General features: G+C 46.6%; 2 protein-coding genes across 2 annotated transcripts in view; both read right to left on the reverse strand.

Annotated features, from left to right (window-relative positions):
• Positions 1 to 10,963, reverse strand: part of LOC115373871 (collagen alpha-6(VI) chain-like) — a 73,426-nt gene extending 62,463 nt beyond the window's left edge. Inside the window, exon 1 of the mRNA XM_030072484.1 lies at positions 10,912 to 10,963. The gene's annotated coding sequence lies outside the window, so the exon portion shown is untranslated. The remainder of the gene's footprint in view (positions 1 to 10,911) is intronic.
• LOC115373868 (zinc finger protein 271-like) overlaps positions 4,099 to 11,678 on the reverse strand; it is a 24,800-nt gene continuing 17,220 nt past the window's right edge. Inside the window, exon 9 of the transcript XR_003929568.1 lies at positions 4,099 to 4,113. The gene's annotated coding sequence lies outside the window, so the exon portion shown is untranslated. The remainder of the gene's footprint in view (positions 4,114 to 11,678) is intronic.

Raw genomic sequence — 11,678 nt, forward strand, 5'->3', positions numbered from 1 at the left:
TCCTGTGACTCTTTGATGGCACTCACATAATAATAATAATAATAACAATAATAATAATAATAATAATAATAATAATAATAAGTCACAGCCAGAAGGAGGTAAGATCGGCACTGTGACGTCCAGCTGTCTGTTTGAAGGTCATCTGGCTCCCTGAAGCTGAGCCCTGACCCAGATGCTGAGGAGAGGATTGTGACTCTGAGCTCAAACCAGCAGGATTTCCTTCAGACTGGATCCCACAGGAGGAGAACAAACTGGTTTTCACAGGGTTTTTCTCCTAAATTTATGACATCATAATCTCAGATTATAATCTCAGAGTTTTTTCCCATAAATTTTTGTCATGGAATATCTATGTCATTTCTTTCTGTCCCTGCAGTGGCACTAACACGCCGTCGTACTCTCCTCCCTTTCCTGTCTCTCTCTTAAGCTGGCTTGTTTCTGCAGGCTAAAATATAGTTTTCCTTCTTGAGACACAACACACAGATTTCAGTGTGACTCTCTAGCGGACAGGCGACTCTCTTGTTAATTAAAGCACAAAAAAGTAATAACACCTTTCAATAAATAGCCATCTCTGTTTGATCTTATTTCTAACTGTTTCTTTCTCTTCATACGTCTGACACAGAAACGCTAAAGTCCAGTTTCACTGCGGCTCCTGTAGGGGGAGACAAACTGACAATGCTGCTGCAGTTCCTACCACCCATCAGTAGAGGTCAGCAAAGGCGTAACGCCCCTTCAGTGAAAGCGGCCGCATTGAATCTGCAGACTAACGCGCCGGAGCGTCCCTCCGGAGCGTCCCTCCGGAGCGTCCCTCCGGAGCGTCCCGCCGGAGGGACGCTCCGGAGGGACGCAGGGCGACGCAGCAGAGCCCGGTTTGGGTTTCGTCACAGGACCCACGAGGGAGCCACAAACCTGCAGGTCTTCACTCCATCCTGGTACTGAAAGTGTCCGGAGTGGAAACCTGAAGGTGTGAAGCCTGAGGACCAGTTGCCACGGTGTCGGGCTTTTTTTTTTTTTTTTTTTTTATTTGCTCAGTTTATTATTTCTGTATTTGTTGTTGACTGATGCACAAATTTAGACATAGTGCACATACTATATTTATTTTTTTTACAAATTTGTAAGGCATGTATTTTTGTCTTATTTCTTTTTCTTCTTTATTAATTTAATCCCTCTCTTTAAAATTTGAGCAATTACAACTAACCCAGTTTCTCCTCAGGGATCAATAAAGTATTTTGGTTTCTGATTGGAGATGGCACATGGCTTCTCGGAGCCCGTGCTTTATGGGAATTATCTGCACACACACACACAGAACACTTGGCTGGAATTAATCATTATGCCGTCTGAAAAACCCCAACATCCTTTCATGTAAACACATTTGAAGAAGTGCAGAGTGATGATGGAGGCACATGTGCGTGGGCCGATCTCAGACCCACCAAGAGGCCCATCTGCCCCGCGGCCAATCAGGATCATCAACACACCAATTAGCAGCGACCCGGGCCGGGGCAGCCATTAGCTGGCGGGTCCACATCTTGAGAGCACATGTCCACACACACACACACACACACACACACAGAGCGTCCAGAGCCTCCGCCTCAACACACAGCTCTGGCTGGCCCAGCACTCCCTGCGTGTGTGTGTGTGCGTATGAGTGTGTGCATGCATGCGTGCATGTGTGTGTGCGTATGTGTGTGTGTTAATGCAGCACAGCTGGACACGCTGAGTCCATTCATGCGTCTGAAAAGGGACAAATGTTCAGTGAAGTTGTCAACACTGATGTCACCGACCACAGTGCTAATTTGCACTGAATGTTATTATGACTGGAGATTATTAATCCCTATTTGTTGCTCTGTGGGTTTTGGACACAGCCCGGTCATGTCTCACTGCTCCGACAGTGAGGAGTTCAGTGGATGATTGGACCTGGGGACCGACGTCCAGCCTTCGTAAACAGACAGGCATCAGGGGGGCGGAGCTACAGCAACACGCGGGAAACCAGGTTTCACATCACACCACCAGATAAAGTGACAAAAAGCAGCCGGTAAACGAGTTTTATTCTGCAGGCAGAGCATTTTGTCAAGCTGGACGTCGCTGGAGAAAACGACCTCTAGTGACCTCTAGGAAAATCACAGCCTCATCAGACTTTACAGACACAAACTGGAGAGCGAGGCCGTTCAGAGGAGCTCTGCTTCTCCAGCTGGACTTACAGTGAGGCCCAGTTTCTGACACGTTTACAAAACTGCAGTTCTTACACAAATCTTCAAATGTCAAAAGTTTTTGACTCCAGATCAAAGCCTGAATTCTTCTGTGGTGTTCCTCAGGGTCTTGGTGTCCTGATGCTGTGAACCTCTGTTCACACTGCAGCTGCTGAAGGAGTCCAAGTTCTGATTTTTAATTTCCTTCCTTTTTCACACAAATGATGTTTTTGTTGAAGGATGGACCAAAAAATAAAGAGAAAATAAATATATATGTTCTGATGTGGTCCACAATCTGATCCATATCAGCTCTGAAGCCGAGCCGTCAGATCAGGTTCCATGAGGGTTATTTTGTTTTGTTTTTTTTTAACTGGCTCTACATGGAACAAATTACATGAAGGACAGCGAGTGGAGCAGCCAGCCGAGGCTCTCAGGCTGCAGCATGCAGGTCCTGTTTCAGGGCCGATTCCTCCGTTCAAACTAAACACTGCAGACTGATGATGATGATGATGATGATGATGATGATGATGATGAGCGGAGCAGCTGAGCGGCTGAAGGTCCAGCTCCAGGCTCTGCCGGCCGGCTTCAGAAGAAATGGATTATCCTCTTTGGAGCAACAAACAGGGATCAATAATTCAGAATCAATTAAATCACAAACTACCAGTTTGTCTGAACCAGTGGTTCTCAAATGGGGGTCCGCGTCCCCCTAAGGGTACGTCGGAGTACTGCAGGGGCTGCGACAAATGTCAATTTACAAAATATCGGTCATGCATAATTCCTGAAATGGTTTAAATCTGTGTGGTCGTGGAGCGAGGACGTTTGTTTGTTAAAATGCATCAGTGGTTGAGGCGTAGCAGCGATTGTTTTTCATGGACAGAAAAACGAAGAACCCGTGCTGTGTGTCACGCTCAGGGTTTGAACGCATCACTGAAACCTCATCACTCCTACATCAGGTGAAATATTACAGAACATATGACCAGAACACAAGGCGTCGTTTTTACATTGAACAGAAAACCGTCACTTCAGACACGTCTCCTTTGAATTCAGCAGGACAGGTTTGGTGTCTTTGGAAAGGTTCTGGACCGGACGAGGATTCTGAATAAAGTTCTGGGGCTTTGAACGGAGCCTGTTTGTAAAGACGGGGCTGAGCTGAAGGGGTGAGACCAGCACGTCTCTGACAGGTGGTTCGTTCCTTTCTTTTCTTATTGATGACCAGGTGTTTTTTTTTTTTTATTTACTGGGTTTGCAAAAGGTTTCATTAAACTGTTGCTCAGATAAAAAGGTGAGTTTATTGGAGTTTATTGGAGTTTGTGTGTCACTGCAGAGACGCACAGAGACCGTGAGGACAGCCTGAGGCTCTCTCGCCGCTGTAAGACGATCCGTCCTGTAAAACACAAACATGTGTAGGTTCTGCAGAATGTCTTCACATCTGAAGAATGGGGGAAACGCCCTCTGCCTTGAACCCCCACCCCGACAGCAGGAACAACCCCCCACCCCCCCAAACACATGTCCTGGCCACGGGCCCCTGAGCGCCGGGTTTACCAAACACACACGGTGACGGTGATAGCCGTGTTTGAAAGGCAGATGTTTGTGCTCTGGCTAATGTAAACCAAGGATTTTGTTATTTTAACATACAAATCCTGGTTTATCCCAACGCTGACACAGAAACAGACGCAGCGTCGGGAATCTGCTGGATCTGAAATCCAGCAGCTCCGGGCTGTATGGTCAAATGCAAAATACATAGATCCAAGAGTACTGTAGGGCTTCATCTGCAGCATTTTCATGGTGGATTCATGTTTTGCTTCTCACTGTTGCTGATTGATACAACACAGATACACACTGTGGATCTCTGGTCACACACACACACACACACACACACACACACACACACACACACACACACACACACACACAAACACACACACACACGCTGCATCTGTGTTGTGTGTTTCCAATATGGAGCTTCTCGCTTTACATTTTGGCGACCATGCGAGCTAATCAGACCTCAAACGGCCTCGGCAACTACAAGATATTTTTTAAACTATTGTTGTACTTTTCCTGTTACCACCAAAAAAAAGAAAAGAAAAACAAAAGCCAGATCTCAGTGATTAGCATTATGGCTTCAGTTCCATGTGATTGCACTTAATGTGGTTTCAAATGAGAGAGGAAAAATTTACTGGCGTTTACAGAGAACACTGAAGGCAATTTGAAGACTAAAGACTTAGAACCACGAAAATGACAGACCTCATATGGAGTGTATGCAGGACAGAGTCTTATGTTTTTACATCTTTGAAGCAGTTTCCTGTGTTCCAGGTTCTAGGAATTAATATGAGAATCAACAGAAACAGCAGCAGGTTTCTGGTTGTTCTTGTTGCTGAGGAGAAACCAGGCCAAAGCTCGGCTGCCTGAAACCGGCCTGGTTTCCAGCCTTAAGAGCGAGAACCTCTGGGGTTTGATCAAATCTGATCATGTCAGCCGCCGCAGGAAACACACAGGATGATTTATGGCCTCTTGTTAAAGCGTCGAGGTCAAGCGTGGACAAACCTCACAAAAAGCCAAGGGGAGAAACTTGAAGCACGTTCAGCTCAAGAGCGAATTGGCTGTGAGGCGGCAACAGCAGACTGGAATTATTTCATTTCTCCTGTCTGCTCACGGCCAGAGAAAGGCCCGGGGACGCAGCGATGGACTGACGGACTGACGGACTGACGGACTGATATCTGTGGGCGTCACGCGGCTCCTCTGTGGTCTCGCCGCTGGTTTCTGCATCATCAGGCTCTGGAGGTCTGTTCAGGCCTGAGGCACGCAGGTTTGATGGTGTTTTAATGCAGCGGTTCCTGTTAACAGGACGTTTTATTCTGGAGTTTGGAGCTATTTTCAATGTTTCCTTTAGCGCAACAGAAAACTGTGAGCATGCCAGGCTGTTTGCTCTGTGGAAAACCCGACTCTCCTTCGCTGTTTGTGCTTGGTAGTTGGCTCTGAATGTCGACCGTTACCCAGCTAGCAAAATTTGGTTCCCAAAACATTCTGCTTCTCACTGTTGCTGACTGCCCCCTGCTGGCCGTGTCTCAGGCCTGCAGCTGATCCCCTCAGCAGATCCGGAGAAAGATCGGCCCAAGTCACAGCAACGTCTCTTCAGAGTCCAGATGCTGAGGAGGAGGTTGGGGTTCTGGACTCAGACCAGCAGGATTTCCTTCTGACTGGATCCCACAACAGGACAACAGCTGGTTTTCACTGTTTTTTTTCTTGTTGTTGTTGTTTTTTGTTTCATGGAAATTTACCACTTCAGTCTCAGAAGTTCTGTTTTTTTTCTTGCAAGTTTATCAGAATTTTCTTTTTTTCTCAGAAATTTGTGAGTTTTTTCTAATAAATTTAGTATTTTAATCTTGGAAATTCTGAGTTTTTTCGCAGAAAAAGAGAGAGGTTTAAATTGAATCCTTCTGAATCATAAATAAAGGTTCAGGTTTATTTGTAGGCCAGGCTCACTGTCTCACTGTCACAGGGCTTCACATGTTTCCTACAAACAGGACGGCGGCTCTGACCTCCTCACCAACAAAACCAACAGCTGAACTGGGAAAAGTGAGGAACTCTTTTAATGTTTGGTGCAACAGGAATGAAGGGCAGACCGGGAATTCATGTGGTTTAAGAATTCGTCCTGTTGGAGCGACCGGGCCTCTTCCATCTGTAGAGAAACCGGCCTGGATGTGATTGTTTGCAGCCGCAGGAGATCGACGAGCTCGCCGCCGGGTTTCGTTTCACTTGAGCTGAATTAGAAAACAGGGTCTCATGTGAGGCCGATGATGGAGGTGATATAAATCTGAGAGCAGCGGCCCGGGCTCGCTCAGAGGGGATGGGTAATGAGCTGAAGTTGGAAGCGCCGCTCTCTCCTACAGAGTTTAAAGTGAAAATGAAGAATCTGGTGTCAGAGTCGGTATGAAGCCTCCTCTGCTGTGTTTAGGCAGCGCGTTAATCACCTTGGACCCGGTGAACCTGCCGCTCACACACCGGCTGAGTGCAGGTCTTCTATACGCTAAAATGATTTGATTGTTTTCTTTTTGACGCTTTTTGATTTGGCCTTTTGTTTTTTTTTGTTTTTTTTTTTGCTCTTTCCTTCGTGGGATTTGAACTGTCTTCTGCACAGCTTGCCGCCGCTCTGCAACGTCTCTGCTTCCGTGACCGGCTCTCCCACAAGAAAACAGATTCTTCATGCTCAGTTTGACCAATCTGGTTAAATAAAGTCATAAAGAAGTCCCACGCGCTCAGACAGATCCTGCAGGAATGCTTTAAAGGTTGTCGCTGCCTGTTTCTCCAGCAGACTCGTCCTCTTGTGGGAGAGACGCTTTGGCTGAAGAATGCTAACCACGCCGAGCAGACGCTGCAGGGAAAGTGAAGTGGAGAAACTTTTCCCTGCAGATGAAAAATGAGTCAGACGAGCTTTCACTCCCTTTCTTCTGTCTTTTTTCAAAAAAGACATTTATTTTCATGTGCACAGCAGTAACATCACAGTATTTCAGGGTCATTTGCTGTAATGATATTCAAGGCAATAGGACAAGACAGTAACTAGAGGGTTTCTCACAGAGTGACACTGTATGGTGGGGAGGAGGACTTCTGCAGCGCCTTCTGTCAGAGGGCAAGCCTCAGGTAAGGGCATACGATCAGATTTACTGACAGGCAGGGACTATTTTCCCTGGAGGAGGAGGAGGAGGAGGGGGAGGAGGGAGCGTTTCAGTGTGAAAAAGTCCTGAAAAGCCAACAGTGCTGCTGCTTTGAGGAAAACTCATGTGGAGGACTTTATTGGGCTGATGGAAAACTGGAGTGAAGAAAGTGTGAAGGCTCTGAAAGTTCATGTTCGTATCGTAGTGGAATGAATGGAGGAAAGGGAGGAGGAGTGATGTGGCAGAGGCGCAACTGCAATCCTTTAAGGCAAGGAGTTAAGATAAGGGGTTGAGGTCAGGGGTTAAAGGTCAGGGTTCAGGTGCGTTCCGGGCGTTCCTCTGGTCCAGCCAGGTGCTTCTGCTCCGGGCCAGCAGCAGCTCGGGTCCACATGTGGGACGGTCCACATGTGGGACGGTCCGTGTGAGAGCGGCTGGCCAGCACTTATCAGCAGGAAATTCCCCATTATGCCTTTGTGCAGCAGCTTCGGCGGGACGTTCCCACAGAGAAGCCGACCCAGCTCCGTGTCTGTGGCGGGACGGGTCTGACAGAGAAGCACGTTTGTGTGCACATCCAGCCAAAGTCATACAAAATAATCTCATGACGGAAAAGAAAAATATCTGCACACTAAATTTACGGCCCCAAAATGCGATGTGATGCAACAACAGATCCTCTGCACTGCGACTGTTTCTGGATTTAAACCCAAAGTGGAGTCCACTCCTCCACTCTGCTGTCCATTCTCATATTTTCCTCAACTCATTATTTCTATTTCAATTTTCTCAAAAACATCATAGGCCTGTTAATCTACAGTGGTGTATCAGGGCCACTGTAGGGAAAAACTATTACAGAGCTGAGGGAGGCGGGCTAATAGTCTGAGAGAAAAACTGAGAGAAATTAGGAAGAAAAAAAGAAAATAGTGAGATTACACATTCATAAATTAAAAAAAAAAATCAGATATTCTCTGAGATTAAAGCCAGAAATGATAAATGATGAGAAAAAAGCGTGCAGACATTTGTCCCTGCAAACAGCACGCAGACGTCCACAGACTGCCACGCCATGCTGGGGGTTTGTTGGTCTTCTGGATCCGCCGGCCAGCGTCTCCGTCCCCCGAGCCGCACAGAACCACATGTTGAAAACCACTACAAATACCACGTTCAATGTTCAGGGCTTGTAATAATTAACTTGTGCGTCACGTGACCGACCCCTCAGAACCATTCTTTGTGTTGTTTCCGTGACTCAGATAATTGGCGTGTCCTTGTGCACTCATCAATCACGGCCACAGACTGAAGGACATGTGAACATAAACTCATCAGAGACCACAGAGCTCGCGTGGGGGGGGGAATTAAACAGCTTTACTGCTGTTTGAAGAGTTAAATGTACATTTATGTTACAGTGGTGATGAATTAGCAAAACATCTAAGGGATGAAGACACACACACACACACACACACAGAGTTTACAATACTGTGACCTTTGAATAAAGTTCTATTTATCTACCCAGATGTGAGACACACACACATTTTTTTAAAATATTGTAAAAAGGTAACTGTCTACTGTTAAGTGATAAAAGTTCAGCCTTTAGCCTGAGGGTGAGACAGAGGACCAGCAGACATGTGAACAGAGAAAACTACTTTGTTCACATGATTACACTGCTCCTGTTATTACTGCTACTACTACGAGTACTACTACAAGTACTACTACTTCTGCTGGTAGTACTAATACTGACACTGTTAGCTGCGTGTTACTACGCCTGCCAGGATGTGAGCCTCTCCTCTCGGCTGCTGGACGCTGGCCTCGCTTGGCCTCACTTTGCTGTGTTTATAATATTAAACATTTCACCTCATTAAGGAGTTTTATCATAAAAGTTCAGTCGTGTCAAAGACAGACAGAGCGATTTCCTGCGAGACAGAAACCGAAGTAAACAGGAAATAATGTCTCATGCACAGATGCAGCAACTTCTGCGATGAGCGGACCAGCAGCTGAATCATCATCTGTCTGCAGGGATGAGTGTGTGTGTGTGTGTGTGCTTACACTCTTAACAGACTCAACATTTGCTTTCTGCAGGCACTTTACAGACTGAGTGATAAACGCCGTGAACCATCAGGCCAGCACTATCTGCTCTGTGGGCTGAAAACCTCGTATCTCCGCCACGTCGTCGCTCCAGGCCCTGACAGAAAGCCTTTGTTCGCAGCTCGACCTCCGTGCAGCTCAGCTCACACTCTGGGCTTTGGAGCTGCTTCATCAGACCGAGTGGTCAAATTTTTTTCATCCCACAAAGGAGCAGGACATCCTCCGCTCCTCCAGTGAAAACATGAGGATGAAGGTTCAGAGCTGCAAAGTTCTGACATGGTTTGAAAGTTGTGGCTCCTCCACTTACAAACTGAGTGGCAGCACAAAATTAAAATCAGCAAAACGAGACAGCTAACAAACAGAGCGAGGAGTCAAATGTTGGAAAATATACTCGCTGGTTAAAAGTCAGTTCTTGGAGGACGAGCGCAGAAACAGACATAAATAGATACTTTATTCATCCCGAAGGAAATTTGCAGTTTTTCAGCAGTATCCACAGATTACAGATTAAATAAATAAAAAATAAAGAATAAGATCTAAGTACAACCCAGTGTGCAAAAAGCAATGTGGCACACAGATGCAGATCAGGTACGAAAAAAACAGAACAACTCAACAAACTCAACAAAAAAGTAAACAACAAACACGGACACACACGGAGCTGCTGAAAAGGCTGCCACTCGCGTCGGCCGGAAGTCAATGGCAATGGAAAGAGACGAGCACAGAGCTGTGAACGCTCGCCGGTTCCTCTGCTCGTCCCGGGACAGAACCGTTCACCAAACAACTGAAAACATTTGAGCAGCCAGCCTGAGGAGAGGAGGCCTGTTTCTGTGCGGCTGCAGGACGAGGTCGGCGTGCGGAAGCCAAACCGCCTTCGTCCTCGCTCTCTGCAGCGCCACCTGCAGCTGCTCCCGACCAATCACACAGCGAGGCTACCGCCGCCGTGCCGTGCCGCGCCGCCATTCAGCAACCATACAAGAGCAGCACAAGGACCACAATGCACTGCTGCAGCAGGCCACATGTTTTGAGTACAGGAGGACCCTCATTTTTTAAACTGGAAAAACTTTTGCTCTTTGCTCATGTTTTTATTTATTGTTTGTTATTTTCTTGTACCGTATTTCACCAATTAATCGCCCGGCCGCAAACAGCTGCCTGGTTCTTATAAACGCCCGGGGTCTGCACCCATTTTGTGTATTAAACCCCCACCCGAATAACCGCCGGGGCGATTATTTGCATTATATTGAGGTAACCCAAAATAAGGCTATTCACCTTATTTTTGCAGAAGTAAACAGTTAGCCTCACAATAACTGTGCGGCACTTCCTTTTTCTGTCAAAATAAGAGCGCTAGCTAACGTTAGAAAAAAAGGGTGTACCGTAATCTTAAATGGACCGACTGTAAATCTGTTGGACAGTAACTGTCATCACAGTAATGGCCTGGTGCAGGTCTGTGCAAAAATAAATAAAGGCCTGCAGCGAAGAGCCTCCTGGTTCTTTTAAACGCCCGGGGTCCAAGTTGATTTTGCATATTAAACGCCTCGGCTATTAATTGGGGAAATACGGTAAATGTTTTTCCTTTTATTATTATTATTATTATTATTATTATTATTATTTTAAATTTAACCATTTCACATGTGCACTGTTCATGTTCACAGTGTCTGGTCTCTGGTCCATCATCTGAACACTGATGGACACTCGTCCGTTGACCGTTACTGGGTGAGGTAATCTGAGTAAAAGTAATCTGATTACTCCTGACACCACAGCAGCAGCAGCAGCAGCACAGAGTTCGGCTGTTTGATCGTAAATCTGAGCGGCGTTAGAAACTGAGGGAGGCCCGAACACCTCCCTGCACAGCACTGTTTATGTGCCAATGTAAACTGAGCCAAACAAGGCCTCGCTCGCTCGCTCTCTCTCTCTCACACACACACACACACACACACACACACCACACCCTGTATCACCACTGGTGTGTTTTCAGTCGAGCAAACTGTCACATCAGGAGGAGGAGGGGCTCTTACCTGAGTGGGACTAAACGGTGCGATCACAGCAGCCGCTGTTCAGTCACTTCCCTGGAAAGACAGAAAACACACATCAGAAAAGATCCTCATCAGATCCTCATCAGACCCTCATCAGATCCTCATCAGACCCTCATCAGATCCTCATCAGATCCTCAACAGATCCTCATCAGATCCTCATCAGATCCTCAACAGATCCTCATCAGATCCTCATCAGATCCTCATCAGATCCGGCGGCGTGCTCTCTCTGGCCTCCTGAGCCAGATGAGCTTTGAGCTGGGAGGGAAACCATGTCAGCGCTCATGCTCTGGATTTAAGAGCAAGCAGATGTGGAGCAGAGGGGGGGGGGGGAGGAAGAGGGGGTGGTGGGGAGGAGGAGGTCGTCCTCCACTGGACCTGAGATGAACCTCACTGAGGTCTGTGAGACAGAGAGTCTGTTAAGGGCTTCACGAGGAGCAGGACCCAAACCAGAACTTAAAACAACTAAAACATCTAAAGTTAAACATGGGCCAGTCAGGATTAAGGCCTTTTTCACTGGATTAACACTTTAAAACTCACTCTGTGGGTCATGGACCTGGATTTATCTAGATTTTAATTGTCTGACTTTCAAGTCAAAGGTTGGAGTCAGACCTGATGAAAAGGAAGCTGAAGCTCAGATTAAATGACGCTGAAACTCAGATTAAATGACGCTGAAACTCAGATTAAAGGAAGCTGAAGCTCAGATTAAATGACGCTGAAGCTCAGATTAAATGACGCTGAAACTCAGATTA

Source organism: Myripristis murdjan, chromosome 16 (genome assembly GCF_902150065.1).
Source record: "Myripristis murdjan chromosome 16, fMyrMur1.1, whole genome shotgun sequence".
NCBI classification, from domain to species: Eukaryota; Metazoa; Chordata; class Actinopteri; order Holocentriformes; family Holocentridae; genus Myripristis; species Myripristis murdjan.